At 52.6% G+C, this 7,496-nt stretch overlaps 1 long non-coding RNA gene across 1 annotated transcript; it reads right to left on the reverse strand.

Moving 5' to 3' along the window:
* Window positions 1-1,857: 1,857 nt before the first annotated feature.
* Window positions 1,858-6,204, reverse strand: LOC130830774 (uncharacterized). The gene is made up of 3 exons (XR_009047903.1): window positions 6,030-6,204; window positions 3,280-3,400; window positions 1,858-2,297 (listed from the first exon to the last, which is right to left on the reverse strand). It is a non-coding gene; the product is annotated as an uncharacterized LOC130830774 (long non-coding RNA).
* Window positions 6,205-7,496: the final 1,292 nt, after the last annotated feature.

Raw genomic sequence — 7,496 nt, forward strand, 5'->3', positions numbered from 1 at the left:
GGTCCGCTGGGGCCACAGTCACCGCCGCCGGCATCTCTGACCCACCGCTGACCACCTTGGGGCCGTGCCTCTTTCCCTACTCAGCACCTGAGCGAACCCTGGGAGAGGGAAAAACAGACCCCGTGAAGGACGAACTTCCTCCAAGGACGCGCGCTGCGTTCCCCTGGGGCCAGGGTGATCCCTGTTTCAGGAACAACCTGAAGAAAGCGCTATCGTCCCACGTTTTCCGCTGGCCCTAAACCCTCGGGCAGAATTGTTTTACAGCTTAAACTTCCAGGAGGCAGACATAAGCCACAGAAATTGATAGCCAGGTCTCTGCAAGGCCCTATGAGAGCCTGGCCCGGGGGTGGGTCTCAGAAAGGACCAGCCTCACCCTTAACGGCTGCTCAGGCTCTGCGTGGAGTAAGTGGTGTGCTCACTGCCACCCAGCAGGGACGGGAGGACAGGCCCGCAGATCCCTGCACACAGCCCCCATCGGGCCACAGGCCGGCCGAGGGCCCGGAGGCCCCGTCCCTGTGCGCCCGACCTCCTCCTGTGGGCGCACGCGATTCCCAAACAGCAAGCCATCGCCCTGCAATCTATGTGTTTAAAAAGGAGAAGCCACACATGCAAACACATCACACAGCACATCCCTCCAGCAACCGGAAGGGCAACATCTAAAGCAAACAGTCTCCTTTGGGAAGCTCCCTTGGCCAGGGTTAACCATGGATGGGCCCCTACCGGGGATCCACACTCAAAGCTGAGAATGGAACCCCATCGAGGACTCGTCTGGGAGGGGGCACCTGGCCCTGATCACGGAGGTGGGGGCGGCGACTCCTTTACGGGGAACCCTCCTCCTGCCCTGCTCACCGCCCTGGTCCCCCCGCCCTCGGGCTTCATCTGTGATCCCAGTTCAGACGCAGAGGACCAGCGGCCACAAAGCCCATTATCAAGTGGACCTAGACACTCAGCCTGTGCACCTCCCCGCCCCCGCCCCGTCTCACACCTTTAGCTGCTGGCGGCGGGGGGAGGGCCTCCAGAACCGGCTCTTTCAAAGGCCGGGCGACAGACACCGAGGCTGTGAGACCAGAGGTCAGTGAGCCACCCTGCAAAGGGGCGCACGGGAGGCGACATCCACCTGAAGCCGCTCCGTGGCGACCTGCGGCCTCCGCTGAGCCGGGCCCCGCCCCCACCCCTGCCGCCACCTCACGGGTTTCTGAACGTTTCCAGCCTGGAGTCGCCCAGCGTTCTTGGGGGGGGCCGGCCTCCGGGCGACAGCTGGGGGCACCAGGCAGGAGTTTTTGCATCATCTCCCTTTCAGGACGCATACTTTCCAGATGAGCCCAGAGCCATGCATCCAAACACTCCCCTTCCCTCAGCGGCCAGCTCCCATCCTTTCTTCCTTCCCCCGCGTGGGAACTGCGGGCTGGAAAGGAGATGTTTTCTGGGCAAAACAGTGCTGGGCCAAAAAGGGAACGTTTTCATCTGAAACTGGGGCTGCCCCAAAGGAAGCTAACTGGACAGGAGACCAGAGAGGGTGACAAGGCTCCCGGGAGGCTTGTCACCAGGCGAGAGCGAGGGCATTTCTTCCACCCGCCTCTTCAGGGGAACGATTTATCAGCGGTGGTTCCTGGCACCTATGAACCAGCCTCGGCTGTGGGTTTGAGAGAGGAGACAAAATAAGTGGAAGACATTCGTTCCTCTGGAAAGATGTGGGGGCCTCCTGTGTGTCGGGTCTGCTGACGAGAACTCCGTGTAACAGGAAGGGCCCTGTGTCACCAGGCCTCTCAGCCTCAGCACTGCTGGTCTCTGGGGCCGGACGGTCCTTTGTCTTGGGGCTGTCCTGTGTCATAAGATGTTTTGCAGCACCCCGACCTCTACCCCTGGACCCCAGGTGGTGACAACCAAGGACGTCTCCAGACGTTGACAAATGTTGTCTGGAGAACAAAACCTCTGCCCCCAGCCCCCCACCTCCTCCACATTGAGGGCATAGACAAATGTTTGCAATAGTATATAAAAAATTTAGCAATAGAGTTACATAAAACTGAGGGTGTTACACAAAAGCAAGTTAAACATCTTTGCTTGAGGATGACCACCTCCAAGGGGGTGATGCTGGAACAGGGCCCTGCAAGCAAAGCAGATGCGCAACAGCGACAAGAAAGACCAGGGGCCAGACGTGTGGTCCAGGTGAGAGGCGGCGCACAGAAGCCAAAGTCAAGAAACGGGCAGTGCACGTGGGACACGGGCGAGAGACGGCCTGCAGCCCGAGAGAAGCACAGCTGGATTCCTGCAGGATCCGGACCCTGGCCTCTTGTCCCCTGAAAAAGATGGAGACGGGCACGGGTGCTATGAAACTCAACCAGGTTCTAAAATTTTTTTAAATCATTGCCGAGTCTCCTTAATTTCAAAGCGAATATCTCATGGAAAGGGAACAACAAATGCCAAGCTCTAAGCTGGCGTCTTGATGGCAAATCTGAATTCACATATGAAGAAGGCCATGACCCTGATGTGGGTGATTCACTCCTTAAGAGGCAGGAAGCTTTTTCTTCAGGGAACATCTATTCATTGCCCACTGCCTTCATAAAATGCATGGTATTATTCCCTGCAGTTCTACAATTAACCTTTAGTCATACCATTTTCTTACATAAGAATACTTGGACTGAATATGAAACTCGTGTGCAGACACACTGCCTTTGATCTGGTGCGCCGTCCCCGCAGCACCGATGAGGTACCATTGTGAAACTCTAAGACCGGCTGAAATTCTCTGTGATGTTGGAGACAGAAAAATCATTAAGTTTTGCTGTTGTTAGTCTGAGCGGTAGTGCTTTCAGTTTAATTGTTGGTGGTAAATCTCTTAGCTGAGTGATTCCTTTAAGGATGACGTCAGGACAAATGGATCTCTTCGTTGGCCTGGTAAGAACAGTGCAGTATGTAAAAGGCCTGAACATTTGATCAGATTGTATGGTTAATCCCCTAATTGCCCATTGAGAAACGGTTTCAGGAATAATTACAGAACCTGGTTCTATTCACATGCAAGGCTAATCCTTTCTAAAATCTTACGAAGCTCTTTGGCTCGACAACGTCCTGAGGCCGAAGTTGCCGGGGTTTGATAGACACTTGCTTTAAAATACTGCCCTAGACACACACACAAAATAAACATATTTGCTTTCAGAGAGCCTGTTGCATTTGACGTCAGCATTGAATCAGGGATTTTTGCCTGAACTCCTCATGTGGGTAACCAGGCCCTTTGCTCTTGGGGGTGAGGGGTGAGCACAGGTGAAGGTGGGTAGACTGATGTACCTTAGATGTCAGCTCCTCCAAGAAGTCGTTGCTGAAGACCTCATCGAGTCCAGACAGCCTCCCCTCTGCTCCTCTTGGGTCCTGGGCCTCCTTCCTCCATGCGTGTGCCAGATGCTGGTGTCTTAGAGCAGAGAACAAGGCATCAGCTGCAATTAACTAGGAAACAGCCAGGTCTCTGCTGATCTTGACACAATGGAGGCCCGAGAAATCTGGGAGGGCTTCAGGGAAAGAGTGGACCAAAGCAGGAAAGACTTAGGCCACTTTCCAGAGAACCTCCGTGGGCTGCCTCCTGGGGCCAGGCAGAAACCGGAACAGCCCACAGTGGAGACTGCATTCAGTCGGGTGGATCCAGCCCTAGAACGAGCAAGTACAGCGTGAACACTGCATGAATCTTTAACACAAAAAAGGCAGACAGGTCAACTCTAGTAAAACCTTGTGGCATTTTCTGTGGGCCCCTCTGCCACCACCCCCGATTTCTCTTTTTTGCTTCTTTCCAGCAAAAGTTCCTTCTCCTCTAAACCCCATCCAATCAGATGGGTGATTATGAACTAGCTCATCTTGAGGTGAAACTAACCTGAAGGGGCTAAAATGGTAACCAGGTAGCGTGAGGCTCCCCGGAAGGATGCTCTCGCTATAAAGAGTGCAGAAGAGGACCTCAGGCACAGCCGTGAGGTCATTCTTGGTGGGCCACCCTCCATCTTCACTTTTCTCAGTTTAGAGATGTTGTGTAGGTCGTGATGTGGGACCAGGCTGCCCCCTCTCCCCCCACTGCAGAAGCTGACCTTGCCTCCCTGGCACCCCTTGCATCTGGCGCCCAGGCAGGGACGCAGACTCAGGAGCCAGGGATGCAAAGCAGAGGTGACGCGTGGACCCGCTTCCAGCAGTGGCTCCCTGCCAGAAGGTGGCAACTAGTGTCCCCCCAGAGGGCGGCCTCAGTGACATCAGTGTCACAGCGTCACAGCACCAGTGGTGTGGTCAAGGGAGCTTGCTTCCAGCTTGTGATGTCATGGTAGCAATTTCCCTGCTCTGGGAGATGGGAGGACGGCTTGTCCAGGCCCCCCGAAGGGTTGGCACACTTTACTCTTACTACATTCTTTTTCTTTCAAAATTGGCCTAAGTTGGTTTCTGCTGCAGCTGAGAACTTCGACTAGAGGGGGGGTGGATGGAGCCTTGCAGGACAGCTTCTCCCAGGTGACCTCCGGTGTGGGATCCCACAAGGAGCCCGTGACAGATGCTAATGCAGGGACAGTCACCACTTCCTGCCTCACGGCTCAGACACCTGTTTGAGCGTCACGTGTCCTTCAGCCCAGGACGCCAGGTGGGATGGGGGCTGAGGGTGAGTCGGGAAGGATAGGGTCGGGGGTCTCCCGGGCGCTCTCCAGTTCTCAGCTCACATGCCACCCCTTGCCCTGCAAACCCCCATGTCCTGAAGTGCAAGCGGCAGCCCAGCGTAGGAGCCCCAAATGGTCAGGGAGTCCATAGGGGGCCAGCGCCCTGGTTGTCCTGAGACACCGTTCAGACAAGAAGCACTAATCCGTGCTGCCTACGCGTGACCTTGTCATGAAGACCTAACATAGATCCCAGACTGGGACCCCACCCCGCAGGGGACTGCAGCGGAGGACGGGCTCCAGGGCTCTGTCCCGCGAGCAGTGGTGGCAGGAAGGCCGTGGACTCGAGCCTGAAGTCCTGAACTGAGTCTCAGCCCTGCCCGTGAGCTGCCGACGCTGTGACCGGGCACCGTACCCAGCCTGCACCTGCTCATCTGCAAGACGGCGTCCTCCCTCCCACGCGCGGGACGTTCCGTGGCGGTAGCTCCGGTAGCCTTGTGGCTTCTCTTGGTTTTCAAATGAGCAACAGTAACAACTGCTGCCGAGTTCTGCCTGGTGCTTTAAAGACCTGCTTTAGGGTCTCTTCTGTTACCTGTAAATGCTTATCTTCTCAGAGTGAGGAGTTACACAGAAAAGATATTTTTTTCCAAAAGATAATAGGCCTTATTATTCTGCCTGTAATGATTCAGTTACGATGATGTAACATTATCACGGCCATGTGGCTGGGCAGAAGACTGCTGTTTAAAGCTAACGAAATGGAGAAACATCTGTACGCTCGGTACAAGCATCAACGTGAGCAGTTCTACAGCAGGAGCTCACCTGGGCACCGCCTGCCAGGCTGCACCAGCGCTGGGCTGTGTGACCGCGGCCCACGCGGCAGCGGTGGTGGGCCCCTGTGTCTCCTGCCTCTCCTAAACCACCGGCTCTGGGGGAGGCAGCTGCCACCCTGGGGACGCTCAGGCAGCCTCAGGGCAGAGCACTGAGCTCCCAGCCAACAGGCGCCAAGAACAGAGGCCCACTCACAGCCACGGGAGCTGGACGCAGCCTCCGCTGGGCCTCCGGATGACCACCGCGCCGGCCAGTGGTGGGACCTGAGCTGGAACGCCCTGGCCGAGTGCTCCCAGAGGCCCAGCCCTCAGAAGCTGTGACATAGTTACTGTTTCTTGTCCTAGGGTGCTAAGTTTGGGGTGATTTGTTACTCAGCATTAGGTAGCTAATACGCTACCTAATTGATCCATCCAGTCTCACACACACACATGCAGGCACACATTCAGGTCCTTGGTGCACGATGTCAGCCTGATAATTCTACTGCATCCTGGAGTCGTGCCCTCAACTTGTCCACTCAGAGGGGCCTTCCCATCCTGATGTCCTTTAGTTCTTCAGCCAAGACACTTGAATCCCCGGAGCCCAAGATGTACTCACCTCATATGAAATTTCATCACACACCAAAGGGTATATTCTAGGCCGAAGAGAAGGGACCCTCTTGGTCTCCATGTCTGTTCCAAGGAAAGACAAACAAATAAAAGAGGAGAGTCCTCTCTAAAGTTCTGTTTAGGCCTACTCGAGAGAGAAGTCAGCATTAGACTCTCCTGTAGAATGAAAGGAGAGTCCCGACGCTGTGCCCTGTGGGAGGGTGGCGGGGGTGGGGACTGGATGCGTGGGGCGTTGTCTGTGGGTTAAAGAGATTCTTCAGAAGAATTTACAGTTGGGTTATTATCAAAGAATTAAAGAACCATAATGAGTGAGGAATTTACGCACATTATGGAATTCTCAAGCTTTGAAATATGGGGGAGATTTTATGAGAGTCCAGAGATATTGACTATTTCGTATTTAAGTAAAGCACAGTATATAAACATATTCATCAAGATTTGAAAGATTATGCCTCAGACCTGTCATGACCTATTGCGTTCTCCATCCACCATTTAATCCCCAAATTCTTTGCCATTATGAGATGAAACACCCTTGCTCAACAGAATGATCTGTTTACTTACATAGAATGAGTCATGAAATAAAACTTTACGTCTGGCTTAGACTATAAAATCCAGTGGCTGAGTCATGCTGTCATGAAACAAAGCGTTCTGAATATCGCAATACTAATAGTAATAGCACTAGCTAAAAATACTGCAGGTGAGTTAAGAGAAGTGAGCAGATAGAAACCAGAATACGTAGGTGTGTCCTAACTGATTTAACTGGGGGGGGGGGGAGGGAGGTCCTGCGATCTGAGGTCCCGAAATGGTTTTCAAACGAGGTTGGCGTTTTGTGGACCTCGATCTACCCCACAACGAAAACCCTCATCAGAGTGCAGTTCAGAACCCAGGAGGGCAGCCTGTGGCCTTGGACTTGCCCTTGAGACTCTGTGAAACACAGATCAAGCAGAGTTTTTCATTGTGGGAAAAAATATACTTTGATCCTTATTTTACACCATCCACCAGAATTAATTTGAGATGGTTCATAACCTAAAATGTAAAAGCTGAAACCCTGAAGCTTTTACAGGAGAGCGTCAGGATATCTTTGTGACTTTGGGTAAGCAAAGGTTTTTCAGACAAGATATGGAGAGCAATAACCACAGATAAAATGAAACACAAAAGATAAACAAAACGATTTTTAAATGATAAATAGATGATAAGCAAAATAAAAATGATTAGACTTCATCAAAATTTTAAACTGCTGGTCATGAATAAATACCATCAAGAAAATGATTAGGCAAGACACAGACTGGAAGAAATTATTTGCAAAGAAATATCCACATTATGTGAAGAACGCCTAAAACTCAATAAAAGTAAAAGCAAGCAAGAGATTTCAACACTTTACAAAAGAAGGGATACACTTGAAAAATGTTCAACATCACCAAAGATTCGGGAATTGCAAATTAAAACTGCAGTGAGGTAC

This window comes from Hippopotamus amphibius, chromosome 11 (assembly GCF_030028045.1).
Source record: "Hippopotamus amphibius kiboko isolate mHipAmp2 chromosome 11, mHipAmp2.hap2, whole genome shotgun sequence".
Classification (NCBI taxonomy): Eukaryota; Metazoa; Chordata; class Mammalia; order Artiodactyla; family Hippopotamidae; genus Hippopotamus; species Hippopotamus amphibius.